Here is a 16,249-nt window from a genome sequence, read left to right as displayed (position 1 = left end):
CATAGGGAAGGATCAAAGCACAGACTCTAAGAAGTCTCACTCTTCTTGCATTTAAGGCGGCATTGTGCCTTTTGTATTTAATTCCAATGCGATTTCTGTGTTTCATCGTCAATGTGAAGGTCCAAAGAATACACTGAACGTGTTGTGGTGTATCGGAAACTAATACTGGTCTCATAGGAAAGGATCAAAGCACAGACTCTAAGAAGTCTCACTCTTCTTGCATTTAAGGCGGCATTCAGCCTTTTGTATTTAATTCCAAAGTAATATCAGTGTTTCATCGTCAATGTGAAGGTCCAAGGAATACATTGAACGTGCAGTGGTGTATCGGAAACTAATACTGGACTCACAGGAAAGGATCAAAGCACAGACTCTAAGAAGTCTCTTTCTTCTTGCATTTAAGGCGGCATTGTGCCTTTTGTATTTAATTCCTATGTAATTTCACTGTTTCATCGTCAATGTGTATAAAAAAGGATTACATTGAACCTGCAGTGGTGTATCGGAAACTAATACTGGTCTCATAGGAATGGATCAAAGCACAGACTGTAATAAGTCTCACTCTTCTTGCATTTAAGGCGGTATTGTGTCTTTTGTATTTAATTCCGATGTATTTTCAGTGTTTCATCGTCAATGTGTATGTAAAAGGAATACATTGAACCTGCAGTGGTGTTTCGGAATCTAATACGGGTCTCATAGGAAAGGATCAAAGCACAGACACTAAGAAATCTCACTCTTCTTGCGCTTATTGCGGCATTGTGCCATTTGAATTTAACTCCGATGTAATTTCAGTGTTTAATCGTCCATGTGTATGTAAACGGAATACATTGAACGTGCAGTGGGTTATCGGAAACTAATAGTGCTCTCATAGGAATGGATCGAAGCACAGACTCTAAGAAGTCTCACTCTTCTTGCACTTAAGGCGGCATTGTGCCTTTTGTATTTAATTCCGATGTAATTTCAGTGTTTCATCGTCAATGTGAAGGTCCAAGGAATACATTGAACGTGCAGTGCTGTATCGGAAACTAATACTGGTCTCACAGGAAAGGATCAATACACAGACTCTAAGAAGTCTCACTCTTCTTGCACCTAAGGCGGCATTGTGCCTTTGTATTTAATTCCGATGTAATTTCAGTGTTTCATAGTCAATGTGAAGGACCAAGGAATACATTGAACCTGCAGTGGTGTATCGGAAACTAAAACTGGTCTCACAGGAAAGGATCAAAGCACAGACTCTATGAAGTCTCACTCTTCTTGCACTTAAAGCGGCATATTGCCTTATGTATTTAATTCCGATGTATTTTCAGTGTTTCATCGTCAATGTGTATGTATACGGAATACATTGAACCTGCAGTGGTGTATCGGAAACTAGTACTGGTCTCATAGGAAAGGATCAAAGCACAGACTCTAAGAAGTCACACTATTCTTGCATTTAAGGCGGCATATTGCCTTTTGTATTTAATTCCGTAGTAATTTCAGTGTTTCATCGTCAATGTGTATGTAAACGGAATACGTTGAACCTGCAGTGGGTCATCGGAAACTAATAATGGTCTCATTGGAAAGGATCAAAGCACAGACTCTAAGAAGTCTCACTCTTCTTGCACTTAAGGCGGCGTTGTGCCTTTTTTATTTAATTCCGATGTAATTTCAGTGTTTCATCGTCAATGTGTTTGTAAACGGAATTCATTGAACCTGCAGTGGGGTATCGGAACCTAATACTGGTCTCATAGGAAAGCGCAGACTGTAAGAAGTCTCACTCGCCTTGCACTTTAGGCGACATTGTGCCTTTTGTATTTAATTCCGATGTAATTTCAGTGCTTCATCGTAATTGTGAGTGTCCAAAGAATACATTGAACCAGCAGTGGTGTATCGGAAACTAATACTGGTCTCACAGGAAAGGATCAAAGCACCGACTGTAAGTAGAGAATCTATTCTTGTACTTAAGGCGGCATTGTGCCTTAAGTTTTTAATTCCGATGCGATTTCTGTGTTTCATCGTCAATGTGAAGGTCCAAGGAATACATTGACCCTGCAGTGGTGTATCGGAAACTAATACTGGTCTCATAGGAAAGGATCAAAGCACAGACTCTAAGCAGTCTCACTCTTCTTGCACTTAAGGCGGCATTGTGCCTTTTGTATTTAATTCCGATGCAATTTCAGTGTTTCATCGTCAATGTGAATGTCCAAGGAATACATTGAACCTGCAGTGGTGTATCCGAAACTAATACTGGCCTCACGGGAAAGGATCAAAGCACCGACAGTAAGAAGAGTCACTATTCTTATACTTTAGGCGGAATTGTGGCTTTTGTATTTAATTCCGATGCGATTTCTGTATTTCAACGTCAATGTGAAGGTCCAAAGAATACATTGAACCTGCAGTGGTGTATCGGAAACTAATACTGGTCTCATAGGAAAGGATCAAAACACAGACTCTAAGAAGTCTCACTCTTCTTGCACTTAAGGCGGCGTTGTGCCTTTTTTATTTAATTCCGATGTAATTTCAGTGTTTCATCGTCAATGTGTTTGTAAACGGAATTCATTGAACCTGCAGTGGTGTATCGGAACCTAATACTGGTCTCATAGGAAAGCGCAGACTCTAAGAAGTCTCACTCGCCTTGCACTTTAGGCGACATTGTGCCTTTTGTATTTAATTCCGATGTAATTTCAGTGCTTCATCGTAATTGTGAGTGTCCAAGGAATACATTGAACCAGCAGTGGTGTATCGGAAACTAATACTGGTCTCACAGGAAAGGATCAAAGCACCGACTGTAAGAAGAGATTCTATTCTTGTACTTAAGGCGGCATTGTGCCTTAAGTTCTTAATTCCGATACAATTTCTGTGTTTCATCGTCAAATTGAAGGTCCAAGGAATACATTGACCCTGCAGTGGTGTATCGGAAACTAATACTGGTCTCATAGGAAAGGATCAAAGCACAGACTCTAAGAAGTCTCACTCTTCTTGCTATTAAGGCGGCATTGTGCCTTTTGTATTACTTCCGACGTAATTTCAGTGTTTCATCGTCAATGTGTATGTAAAAGGAATACATTCAACCTGCAGTGGTGTATCGAAAAGTAGTACTGGTGTCATAGGAAAGGATCATAGCACAGACTCTAAGAAGTCCCACTCTTCTTCCATTTAAGGCGGCATTGTGCCTTTTGTATTTAATTCTGATGTAATTTCAGTGTTTCATCGTTAATGTGTATGTAAAAGGAATACATTGAACCTGCAGTGGTGTAGTGGAAACTAATACTGGTCACATAGGAAAGGATCAAAGCACAGCCTGTAAGAAGTCTCACTCTTCTTGCATTTAAGGCGGCATTGTGCCTTTTGTATTTAATTCCGATGTAATTTCAGTGTTTCATCGTCAATGTGTATGTTAACGGAATACATTGAACCTGCAGTGGGTTATCGGAAACTAATACTGGTCTCATAGGATCATAGGAAAGGATCAAAGCACAGACTCTAAGAAGTCTCACTCTTCTTGCATTTATGGCGGCATTGTGCCTTTTGTATTTAATTCCAATGCGATTTCTGTGTTTCATCGTCAATGTGAAGGTCCAAAGAATACATTGAACGTGGAGTGGTGTATCGGAAACTAATACTGGTCTCATAGGAAAGGATCAAAGCACAGACTCTAAGAAGTCTCACTCTTCTTGCATTTAAGGCGGCATTCTGCGTTTTGTATTTAATTCCAAAGTAATATCAGTGTTTCATCGTCAATGTGAAGGTCCAAGGAATACATTGAACGTGCAGTGGTGTATCGGAAACTAATACTGGACTCACAGGAATGGATAAAAGCACAGACTCTAAGAAGTCTCCTTCTTCTTGCATTTAAGGCGGCATTGTGCCTTTTGTATTTAATTCCTATGTAATTTCACTGTTTCATCGTCAATGTGTATAAAAAAGGATTACATTGAACCTGCAGTGGTGTATCGGAAACTAATACTGGTCTCATAGGAATGGATCAAAGCACAGACTGTAATAAGTCTCACTCTTCTTGCATTTAAGGCGGTATTGTGCCTTTTGTATTTAATTCCGATGTATTTTCAGTGTTTCATCGTCAATGTGTATGTAAAAGGAATACATTGAACCTGCAGTGGTGTTTCGAAATCTAATAAGGGTCTCATAGGAAAGGATCAAAGCACAGACACTAAGAAATCTCACTCTTCTTGCGCTTGTTGCGGCATTGTGCCATTTGAATTTAACTCCGATGTAATTTCAGTGTTTCATCGTCCATGTGTATGTAAACGGAATCCATTGAACGTGCAGTGGGTTATCGGAAACTAATAGTGCTCTCATAGGAATGGATCGAAGCACAGACTCTAAGAAGTCTCACTCTTCTTGCACTTAAGGCGGCATTGCCCCTTTTGTATTTAATTCCGATGTAATTTCAGTGTTTCATCGTCAATGTGAAGGTCCAAGGAATACATTGAACGTGCAGTGCTGTATCGGAAACTAATACTGGTCTCACAGGGAAGGATCAATACACAGACTCTAAGAAGTCTCACTCTTCTTGCACCTAAGGCGGCATTGTGCCTTTGTATTTAATTCCGATGTAATTTCAGTGTTTCATCGTCAATGTGAAGGACCAAGGAATACATTGAACCTGCAGTGGTGTATCGGAAACTAAAACTGGTCTCACAGGAAAGGATCAAAGCACAGACTCTAAGAAGTCTCACTCTTCTTGCACTTAAAGCGGCATATTGCCTTATGTATTTAATTTCGAAGTATTTTCAGTGTTTCATCGTCAATGTGTATGTATACGGAATACATTGAACCTGCAGTGGTGTATCGGAAACTAATACTGGTCTCATAGGAAAGGATCAAAGCACAGACTCTAAGAAGTCTCACTCTTCTTGCACTTAAGGCGGCGTTGTGACTTTTTTATTTAATTCCGATGTAATTTCAGTGTTTCATCGTCAATGTGTTTGTAAACGGAATTCATTGAAAATGCAGTGGTGTATCGGAACCTAATACTGGTCTCATAGGAAAGCGCAGACTCTAAGAAGTCTCACTCGCCTTGCACTTTAGGCGGCATTGTGCCTTTTGTATTTAATTCCGATGTAAATTCAGTGCTTCATCGTAATTGTGAATGTCCAAGGAATACATTGAACCAGCAGTGGTGTATCGGAAACTAATACTGGTCTCACAGGAAAGGATCAAAGCACCGACTGTAAGAAGAGTCTCTATCCTTGTACTTAAGGCGGCATTGTGCCTTTAGTTTTTAATTCCGATGCAATTTCTGTGTTTCGTCGTCAATGTGAAGGTCCAAGGAACACATTGACCCTGCAGTGGTGTATCGGAAACTAATACTGGTCTCATAGGAAAGGATCAAAGCACAGACTCTAAGAAGTCTCACTCTTCTTGCACTTAAGGCGGCATTGTGCCTTTTGTATTTAATTCCGATGTAATTTCAGTGTTTCATCGTCAATGTGAATGTCCAAGAAATACATTGAACCTGCAGTGGTGTATCGGAAACTAATACTGGTCTCATAGGAGAGGATCAAAGCACAGACTCTAAGAAGTCTCACTCTTCTTGCACTTAAGGCAGAGTTGTGCCTTTTTTATTTAATTCCGATGTAATTTTAGTGTTTCATCGTCAATGTGTTTGTAAACGGAATTCATTGAACCTGCAGTGGTGTATCGGAACCTAATACTGGTCTCATAGGAAAGCGCAGACTCTAAGAAGTCTGACTCGCCTTGCACTTTAGGCGGCATTGTGCCTTTTGTATTTAATTCCGATGTAATTTCAGTGCTTCATCGTAATTGTGTATGTCCAAGGAATACATTGAACAAGCAGTGGTGTATCGGAAACTAATACTGGTCTCACAGGAAAGGATCAAATCACCGACCGTAAGAAGAGTCTCTATTCTTGTACTTAAGGCGGCATTGTGCCTTTAGTTTTTAATTCCGATGCGATTTCTGTGTTTCATCGTCAATGTGAATGTCCAACGAATACATTGAACGTGCAGTGGTGTATCGGAAACTAATACTGTTCTCATAGGAAAGGATCAAAGCACAGACTCTAAGAAGTCTCACTCTTCTTGCTATTAAGGCGGCATTGTGCCTTTTGTATTACTTCCGACGTAATTTCAGTGTTTCATCGTCAATGTGTATGTAAAAGGAATACATTCAACTTGCAGTGGTGTATCGAAAAGTAGTACTGGTGTCATAGGAAAGGATCAAAGCACAGACTCTAAGAAGTCCCACTCTTCTTCCGTTTAAGGTGGCATTGTGCCTTTTGTATTTAATTCCGATGTAATTTCAGTGTTTCATCGTTAATGTGTATGTAAAAGGAATACATTGAACCTGCAGTGGTGTAGTGGAAACTAATACTGGTCACATAGGAAAGGATCAAAGCACAGACTGTAAGAAGTCTCACTCTTCTTGCATTTAAGGCGGCATTGTGCCTTTTGTATTTAATTCCGATGTAATTTCAGTGTTTCATCGTCAATGTGTATGTAAACGGAATACATTGAATCTGCAGTGGGTTATTGGAAACTAATACTGGTCTCATAGGAAAGGATCAAGGCACAGACTCTAAGAAGTCTCACTCTTCTTGCATTTAAGGCGGCATTGTGCCTTTTGTATTTAATTCCAATGCGATTTCTGTGTTTCATCGTCAATGTGAAGGTCCAAAGAATACAGTGAACGTGGAGACGTGTATCGGAAACTAATACTGGTCTCATATGAACGGATCAAAGCACAGACTCTAAGAAGTCTCACTCATCTTGCATTTAAGGCGGCATTCTGCCTTTTGTATTTAATTCCAAAGTAATATCAGTGTTTCATCGTCAATGTGGAGGTCCAAGGAATACATTGAACGTGCAGTGGTGAATCGGAAACTAATACTGGACTCACAGGAAAGGATCAAAGCACAGACTCTAAGAAGTCTCCTTCTTCTTGCATTTAAGGCGGCATTGTGCCTTTTGTATTTAATTCCGATGTAATTTCACTGTTTCATCGTCAATGTGTTTGTAAAAGGAATACATTGAACCTGCAGTGGTGTTTCGGAAACTAATACTGGTCTCATAGGAAAGGATCAAAGCACAGACACTAAGAAATCTCACTCTTCTTGCTCTTATTGCGGCATTGTGCCTTTTGAATTTAAATCCGATGTAATTGCAGTGTTTCATCGTCCATGTGTATGTAAACGTAATACATTGAACCTGCAGTGGGATATCGGAAACTAATAGTGGTCTCATAGGAAAGGATCGAAGCACAGACTCTAAGAGGTCTCACTCTTCTTGCACTTTAGGCGGCATTGTGCCTTTTGTATTTAATTCCGATGTAATTTCAGTGTTTCATCGTCAATGTGAAGGTCCAAGGAATACATTGAACGTGCAGTGCTGTATCGGAAACTAATACTGGTCTCACAGGAAAGGATCAATACACAGACTCTAAGAAGTCTCACTCTTCTTGCACCTAAGGCGGCATTGTGCCTTTGTATTTAATTCCGATGTAATTTCAGTGTTTCATCGTCAATGTGAAGGACCAAGGAAAACATTGAACCTGCAGTGGTGTATCGGAAACTAAAACTGGTCTCACAGGAAAGGATCAAAGCTCAGACTCTAAGAAGTCTCACTCTTCTTGCACTTAAAGCGGCATTGTTCCTTTTGTATTTAATTCCGATATAATTTCAGTGTTTCATCGTCAATGTGTATGTATACGGAATACATTGAACCTGCAGTGGTGTATCGGAAACTAATACTGGTCTCATAGGAAAGGATCAAAGCACAGACTCTAAGAAGTCACACTCTTCTTGCATTGAAGGCGGCATATTGCCTTATGTATTTAATTCCGACGTAATTTCAGTGTTTCATCGTCAATGTGTATGTAAACGGAATACATTGAACCTGCAGTGGGTTATCGGAAACTAATAATGGTCTCATAGGAAAGGATCAAAGCACAGAGTCTAAGAAGTCTCAGTCTTCTTGCACTTAAGGCGGCACTGTGCCTTTTGTATTTAATACCGATGTAATTTCAGTGTTTCATCGTCATTGTGAATGTCCAAGAAATACATTGAACCTGCAGTGGTGTATCGGAAACTAATACTGGTCTCATAGGAAAGGATCAAAGCACAGACTCTATGAAGTCTCACTCTTCTTGCACTTAAGGCGGCGTTGTGCCTTTTTTATTTAATTCCGATGTAATTTCAGTGTTTCATCGTCAATGTGTTTGTAAACTGAATACATTGAACCTGCAGTGGGTTATCGGAAACTAATACTGGTCTCATAGGAAAGGATCAAAGCACAGACTCTAAGAAGTCTCACTCTTCTTGCATTTAAGGCGGCATTGTGCCTTTTGTATTTAATTCCAATGCGATTTCTGTGTTTCATCGTCAATGTGAAGGTCCAAAGAATACATTGAACGTGGAGTGGTGTATCGGAAACTAATGCTGGTCTCATAGGAAAGGATCAAAGCACAGATTCTAAGAAGTCTCACTCTTCTTGCATTTAAGGCGACATTCTGGCTTTTGTATTTAATTCCAAAGTAATATCAGTGTTTCATCGTCAATGTGAAGGTCCAAGGAATGCATTGAACGTGCAGTGGTGTATCGGAAACTAATACTGTACTCACAGGAAAGGATCAAAGCACAGACTCTAAGAAGTCTCCTTCTTCTTGCATTTAAGGCGGCATTGTGCCTTTTGTATTTTATTCCGATGTAATTTCACTCTTTCATCGTCAATGTGTATGTAAAAGGATTACATTGAACCTGCAGTGGTGTATCGGAAACTAATACTGGTCTCACAGGAATGGATCAAAGCACAGACTGTAATAAGTCTCACTCTTCTTGCATTTAAGGCGGTATTGTGCCTTTTGTATTTAATTCCGATGTATTTTCAGTGTTTCATCGTCAATGTGTATGTAAAAGGAATACATTGAACCTGCAGTGGTGTTTCGGAAACTAATACTGGACTCATAGGAAAGGATCAAATCACAGACACTAAGATATCTCACTCTTCTTGCACTTATTGCGGCATTGTGCCATTTGAATTTAACTCCGATGTAATTTCAGTGTTTCATCGTCAATGTGTATGTAAACGGAATACATTGAACCTGCAGTGGGTTATCGGAAACTAATAGTGGTCTCATAGGAAAGGATCGAAGCACAGACTCTAAGAAGTCTCACTCTTCTTGCACTTAAGGCGGCATTGTGCCTTTTGTATTTAATTCCGATGTAATTTCAGTGTTTCATCGTCGATGTGTATGTAAAAGGAATACATCGAACCTGCAGTGGTGTATCGGAAACCAATACTGGTCTCATAATAAAGGATCAAAGCACAGTCTCTAAGAAGTCTCACTCTTCTTGCACTTAAGGTCTTATTGTGACTTTTGTATTTAATTCCGAAGTAATTTCACTGTTTCACCGTCAATGTGAATGTCCAACGAATACATTGAACGTGCAGTGGTGTATCGGAAACTAATACTGGTCTCACAGGAAAGGATCAAATCTCAGACTGTAAGAAGAGTCTCTATTCTTGTACTTAAGGCGGCATTTTGCCTTTTGTATTTCATTCCGATGTAATTTCAGTGCTTCATCGTCAATGTGTATGTAAAAGGAATACATTGAAAATGTAGTGGTTTATCGGAAACTAATACTGGTCTCATAGGAAAGGATCAAAGCACAGACTCTAAGAAGTCTCACTTTTCTTGCACTTAAGGCGGCATTGTGCCTTTTGTATTTAATTCCGATGTAATTTCAGTGTTTCATCGTCGATGTGAATGTCCACGGAATACATTGAACCTGCAGTGGTCTATCGGAAACTAATGTTGGTCTCATAGGAAAGGATCAAAGCACAGACTCTAAGAAGTCTCACTCTTCTTGCACTTAAGGCGGCATTGTGCCTTTTGTATTTAATTCCGATGTAATTTCAGTGTTTCATCGTCGATGTGTATGTAAAAGGAATACATCGAACCTGCAGTGGTGTATCGGAAACTAATGCTGGTCTCATAATAAAGGATCAAAGCACAGTCTCTAAGAAGTCTCACTCTTCTTGCACTTAAGGTCTTATTGTGACTTTTGTATTTAATTCCGAAGTAATTTCAGTGTTTCACCGTCAATGTGAATGTCCAACGAATACATTGAACGTGCAGTGGTGTATCGGAAACTAATACTGGTCTCACAGGAAAGGATCAAATCTCAGACTGTAAGAAGAGTCTCTATTCTTGTACTTAAGGCGGCATTTTGCCTTTTGTATTTCATTCCGAAGTAATTTCAGTGCTTCATCGTCAATGTGTATGTAAAAGGAATACATTGAAAATGTAGTGGTTTATCGGAAACTAATACTGGTCTCATAGGAAAGGATCAAAGCACAGACTCTAAGAAGTCTCACTTTTCTTGCACTTAAGGCGGCATTGTGCCTTTTGTATTTAATTCCGATGTAATTTCAGTGTTTCATCGTCGATGTGAATGTCCACGGAATACATTGAACCTGCAGTGGTCTATCGGAAACTAATGTTGGTCTCATAGGAAAGGATCAAAGCACAGACTCTAAGAAGTCTCACTCTTCTTGCACTTAAGGCGGCATTGTGCCTTTTGTATTTAATTCCGATGTAATTTCAGTGTTTCATCGTCGATGTGTATGTAAAAGGAATACATCGAACCTGCAGTGGTGTATCGGAAACTAATACTGGTCTCATAATAAAGGATCAAAGCACAGTCTCTAAGAAGTCTCACTCTTCTTGCACTTAAGGTCTTATTGTGACTTTTGTATTTAATTCCGAAGTAATTTCAGTGTTTCACCGTCAATGTGAATGTCCAACGAATACATTGAACGTGCAGTGGTGTATCGGAAACTAATACTGGTCTCACAGGAACGGATCAATGCACCGACTGTAAAAGGAGTCTCTATTCTTGTACTTAAGGCGGCATTGTGCTTTTTGTATTTAATTCCGATGCGATTTCTGTGTTTCATCGTCATTGTGAAGGTCCAAGGAGTACATTGACCCTGCAGTGGTGTATCGGAAACTAATACTGGTCTCATAGGAAAGGATCAAAGCAGAGACTCTAAGAAGTCTCACTCTTCTTGCATTTAAGGCGGCATTGTACCTTTTGTATTTAATTCCGATGTAATTTCAGTGTTTCATCGTTAATGTGTATGTAAAAGGAATACATTGAAGCTGCAGTGGTGTAGTGGAAACTAATACTGGTCTCATAGGAAAGGATCAAAGCACAGACTGTAAGATGTCTCACTCTTCTTGCAATTAAGGCGGCCTTGTGCCTTTTGTATTTAATTCCGATGTAATTTCAGTGTTTCATCGTCAATGTGTATGTAAAAGGAATACATTGAACCTGCAGTGGAGTATCGGAAACTAATACTGGTCTCACAGGAAAGGATCAAAGCACAGACACTAAGAAGTCTCACTCTTCTTGCACTTAGGGCGGCATTGTGCCTTTTAAATTTGATTCCGAAGTAATTTCAGTGTTTCATCGTCGATGTGTATGAAAACGGAATACATTGAAGCTGCAGTGGGTTATCGGGAACTAATACTGGTCTCATAGGAAAGGATCAAAGCACAGACTCTAAGAAGTCTCACTCTTCTTGCACTTAAGGCGGCATTGTGCCTTTTGTATTTAATTCCGATGCAATTTCAGTGTTTCATCGTCAATGTGAATGTCCAAGGAATACATTGAACCTGCAGTGGTGTATCCGAAACTAATACTGGTCTCACGGGAAAGGATCAAAGCACCGACTGTAAGAAGAGTCTCTATTCTTATACTTTAGGCGGCATTGTGTCTTTTGTATTTAATTCCGATGCGATTTCTGTGTTTCAACGTCTATGTGAAGGTCCAAAGAATACATTGAACCTGCAGTGGTGTATTGGAAACTAATACTGGTCTCATCGGAAAGGATCAAAGCACAGACTCTAAGAAGTCTCACTCTTCTTGCACTTAAGGCGGCATTGTGCCTTTTTGTATTTAATTCCGATGCGATTTCTGTGTTTCATCGCCAATGTGGAGGTCCAAGCAATACATTGATCCTGCAGTGGTGTATCGGAAACTAATACTGGTCTCAATGGAAAGGATCAAAGCACAGACTCTAAGAAGTCTGACTCTTCTAGGATTTAAGGCGGCATTGTGCCATTTGTATTTAATTCCGATGTGATTTCAGTGTTTCATCGTCAATGTGTATGCAAAAGGAATACATTGAGCCTGCAGTGGTGTATCGGAAAGTAATACTGGTCTCATAGGAAAGGATCAAAGCACAGACACTAAGAAGTCTCACTCTTCTTGCACTTAAGGCGGCATTGTGCCATTTTTATTTAATTCCGATATAATTTCAGTGTTTAATCGTCAATGTGTATGTAAACGGAATACATTGAACCTGCAGTGGGCTATCGGAAACTAATTCTGGTCTCATAGGAAAGAATCAAAGCACAGACTCTAAGAAGTCTCACTCTTCTTGCACTTAAGGCGGCATTGTGCCTTTTTTTTTTATTTCCGATGTAATTTCAGTGTTTCATCGTCAATGAGAATGTCCAAGGAATACAATGAACTTGCAATGGTGTATCGGAAACTAATACTGGTCTCATAGGAAAGGATCAAAGCACAGACACTAAGAAGTCTCACTCTTCTTGCACTTAAGGCAGCATTGTGCCTTTTGTATTTAATTCCGATGTAATTTCAGTGTTTCATCGTCCATGTGAATGTCCAAGGAATACATTGAACCTGCAGTGGTGTATCGGAAACTAATACTGGTCTCATAGGAAAGGATCAAAGCACAGACTCTAAGAAGTCTCACTCTTCTTGCACTTAAGGCGGCATTGTGCCTTTTGTATTTAATTCCGAAGTAATTTCAGTGTTTCATCGTCAATGTGAATGTCCAAGGAATACATTGAACGTGCAGTGGTGTATCGGAAACTAATACTGGTCTCACAGGAAAGGATCAAAGCTCAGACTGTAAGAAGAGTCTCTATTCTTGTAATTAAGGCGGCATTTTGCCTTTTGTATTTAATTCCGATGTAATTTCAGTGCTTCATCGTCAATGTGTATGTAAAAGGAATACATTGAATATGCTGTGGTGTATCATAAACTAATACTGGTCACATAGGAAAGGATCAAAGCACCGACTGTAAAAGAGTCTCTATTCTTGTACATAAGGCGGCATTGTGGCTTTTGTATTTAATTCCGATGCGATCTCTGTGTTTCATCGTCAATGTGAAGGTCCAAGGAACACATTGAACCTGCAATGGTGTATCGGAAACTAATAGTGGTCTCATAGGAAAGGATCAAAGCACAGACCCTAAGAAGTCTCAATCTCCTTGCACTTAAGGCGGCATTGTGCCTTTTGTATTTAATTCCGATGTAATTTCAGTGTTTCATCTTCAATGTGTATGTAAAAGGAATACATTGAACCTGCAGTGGTGTATCGGAATCTAATACTGGTCTCATAGGAAAGGTTCAAAGCACAAACTCTAAGAAGTCTTCCTCTTCTTGCACTTAAGGCGGCATTGTGCCTTTTGTATTTAATTCCGATGTAATTTCGGTGAATCATCGTCAATGTGAATGTCCAACGAATACATTGAACGTGCAGTGGTGTATCGGATACTAATACTGGTCTCACAGGAAAGGATCAAAGCACCGACTGTAAGAAGAGTTTCTATTCTTGTACTTAAGTCGGCATTATGCTTTTTGTATTTAATTCACATGTAATTTCAGTGTTTCATCGTCAATGTGTATGGAAAAGGAATACATTGAACCTGCAGTGGTGAATCGGAAACTAATACTGGTCTCATCGGAAAGGATCAAATCACTGACTCTAAGAAGTCTCAATCTTCTTGCACTTAAGGCGGCATTGTGCCTTTTGTATTTAATTCCGATGTAATTTCAGTGTTTCATCGTCAAAGTGAATGTCCAAGGAATACAATGCACCTGCAGTGGTGTATCGTAAATTAATACTGGTCTCACAGGAAAGGATCGAAGCACCGACTGTAAGAAGAGTCTCTATTCTTTTACTTAAGGCTGCATTTTGCCTTTTGTATTTAATTCCGATGCGATTTCTGTGTTTCATCGTCAATGTGAAGGGTCAGGGAATTCATTGACCCTGCAGTGGTGAATCGGAAACTAATACTGGTCTCATAGGAAAGGATCAAAGCACAGACTCTAAGAAGTCTCACTCTTCTTGCACTTAAGGCGGCATTGTGCCTTTTGTATTTAATTCCGATGCGATTTCTGTGTTTCATTGCCAATGTGGAGGTCCAAGCAATACATTGATCCTGCAGTGGTGTATCGGAAACTAATACTGGTCTCATAGGAAAGGATCAAAGCACAGACTCCAAGAAGTCTTACTCTTCTAGGATTTAAGGCGGCATTGTGCCATTTGTATTTAATTCCGATGTAATTTCAGTGTTTCATCGTCAATGTGTATTTAAAAGGAATACATTGAACCTGCAGTGGTGTATCGGAAACTAATACTGGTCTCATAGGAAAGGATCAAAGCACAGACTGTAATAAGTGTCACACTTCTTGCATTTAAGGCGGTATTGTGCCTTTTGTATTTAATTCCGATGTAATTTCAGTGTTTCATCGTCAATGAGTATGCAAAAGGAATACATTGAACCTGCAGTGGTGCATCGTAAACTAATACTGGTCTCATAGGAAAGGATCAAAACACAGACACTAAGAAGTCTCACTCTTCTTGCACTTAAGGCGGTATTGTGCCATTTGTATTTAATTCTGATATAATTCCAGTGTTTCATCGTCAATGTGTATGTAAACGGAATACATTGAACCTGCAGTGGGCTATCGGAAACTAATACTGGTCTCATAGGAAAGAATCAAAGCACAGACTCTAAGAAGTCTCACTCTTCTTGCACTTAAGGCGGCATTGTGCCTTTTGTATTTAAATCCGATGTAATTTCAGTGTTTCATCGTCAATGAGAATGTCCAAGGAATACAATGAACTTGCAATGGTGTATCGGAAACTAATACTGGTCTCATAGGAAAGGATCAAAGCACAGACTCTAAGAAGTCTCACTCTTCTCGCACTTAAGGCAGCATTGTGCCTTTTGTATTTAATTCCGATGAAATGTCAGTGTTTCATCGTCCATGTGAATGTCCAAGGAATACATTGAACCTGCAGTGGTGTATCGGAAACTAATACTGGTCTCATAGGAAAGGGTCAAAGCACAGACTCTAAGAAGTCTCACTCTTCTTGCACTTAAGGCGGCATTGTGCCTTTTGTATTTAATTCCGAAGTAATTTCAGTGTTTCATCGTCAATGTGAATGTCCAAGGAATACATTGAACGTGCAGTGGTGTATCGGAAACTAATACTGGTCTAACAGGAAAGGATCAAAGCTCAGACTGTAAGAAGATCTCTATTCTTGTACTTAAGGCGGCATTGTGCCTTTTGTATTTAATTCCGATGTAATTTCAGTGCTTCATCGTCAATGTGTGTGGAAAAGGAATACATTGAACCTGCAGTGTTGTATCGTAATCTAATACTGGTCTCATAGGAAAGGTTCAAAGCACAAACTCTAAGAAGTCTTACTCTGCTTGCACTTAAGGCGGCATTGTGCCTTTTGTATTTAATTCAGATGTAATTTCAGTGTTTCATCGTCAATGAGAATGTCCAACGAATACATTGAACGTGCAGTGGTGTATCGGAAACTAATACTGGTCTCAGAGGAACGGATCAAAGCACAGACCCTAAGAAGTCTCAATCTCCTTGCACTTAAGGCGGCATTGTGCCTTTTGTATTTAATTCCGATGCGATCTCTGTGTTTCATCGTCAATGTGAAGGGTCAAGGAATTCATTGACCCTGCAGTGGTGAATCGGAAACTAATACTGGTCTCATAGGAAAGGATCAAAGCACAGACTCTAAGAAGTCTCACTCTTCTTGCACTTAAGGCGGCATTGTGCCTTTTGTATTTAATTCCGAAGTAATTTCAGAGATTCATCGTCATTGGGAATGTCCAAGGAATACATTGGACGGGCAGTGGTGTATCGGAAACTAATACTGGTCTCACAGGAAAGGATCAAAGCTCAAACTGTAAGAAGAGTCTCTATTCTTGTACTTAAGGCGGCATTGTGCCTTTTGTATTTAATTCCGATGTAATTTCTGTGTTTCATCGTCGATGTGTATGTAAAAGGAATACATTGAACCTGCTGTTTTGTATCGGAAACTAATACTGGTCTCATAGGAAAGGATCAAAGCACAGACTCTAAGAAGTCTCACTCTTCTTGCACATAAGGCTGCATTGTGCCTTTTGTATTTAATACCGAAGTAATATCAGTGTTTCATAGTCA

Source organism: Schistocerca serialis, chromosome 3 (assembly GCF_023864345.2).
Source record: "Schistocerca serialis cubense isolate TAMUIC-IGC-003099 chromosome 3, iqSchSeri2.2, whole genome shotgun sequence".
Taxonomy (NCBI): domain Eukaryota; kingdom Metazoa; phylum Arthropoda; class Insecta; order Orthoptera; family Acrididae; genus Schistocerca; species Schistocerca serialis.
The sequence above is the reverse complement of the archived record's forward strand: the minus strand, read 5'-3'. Positions refer to the sequence as shown.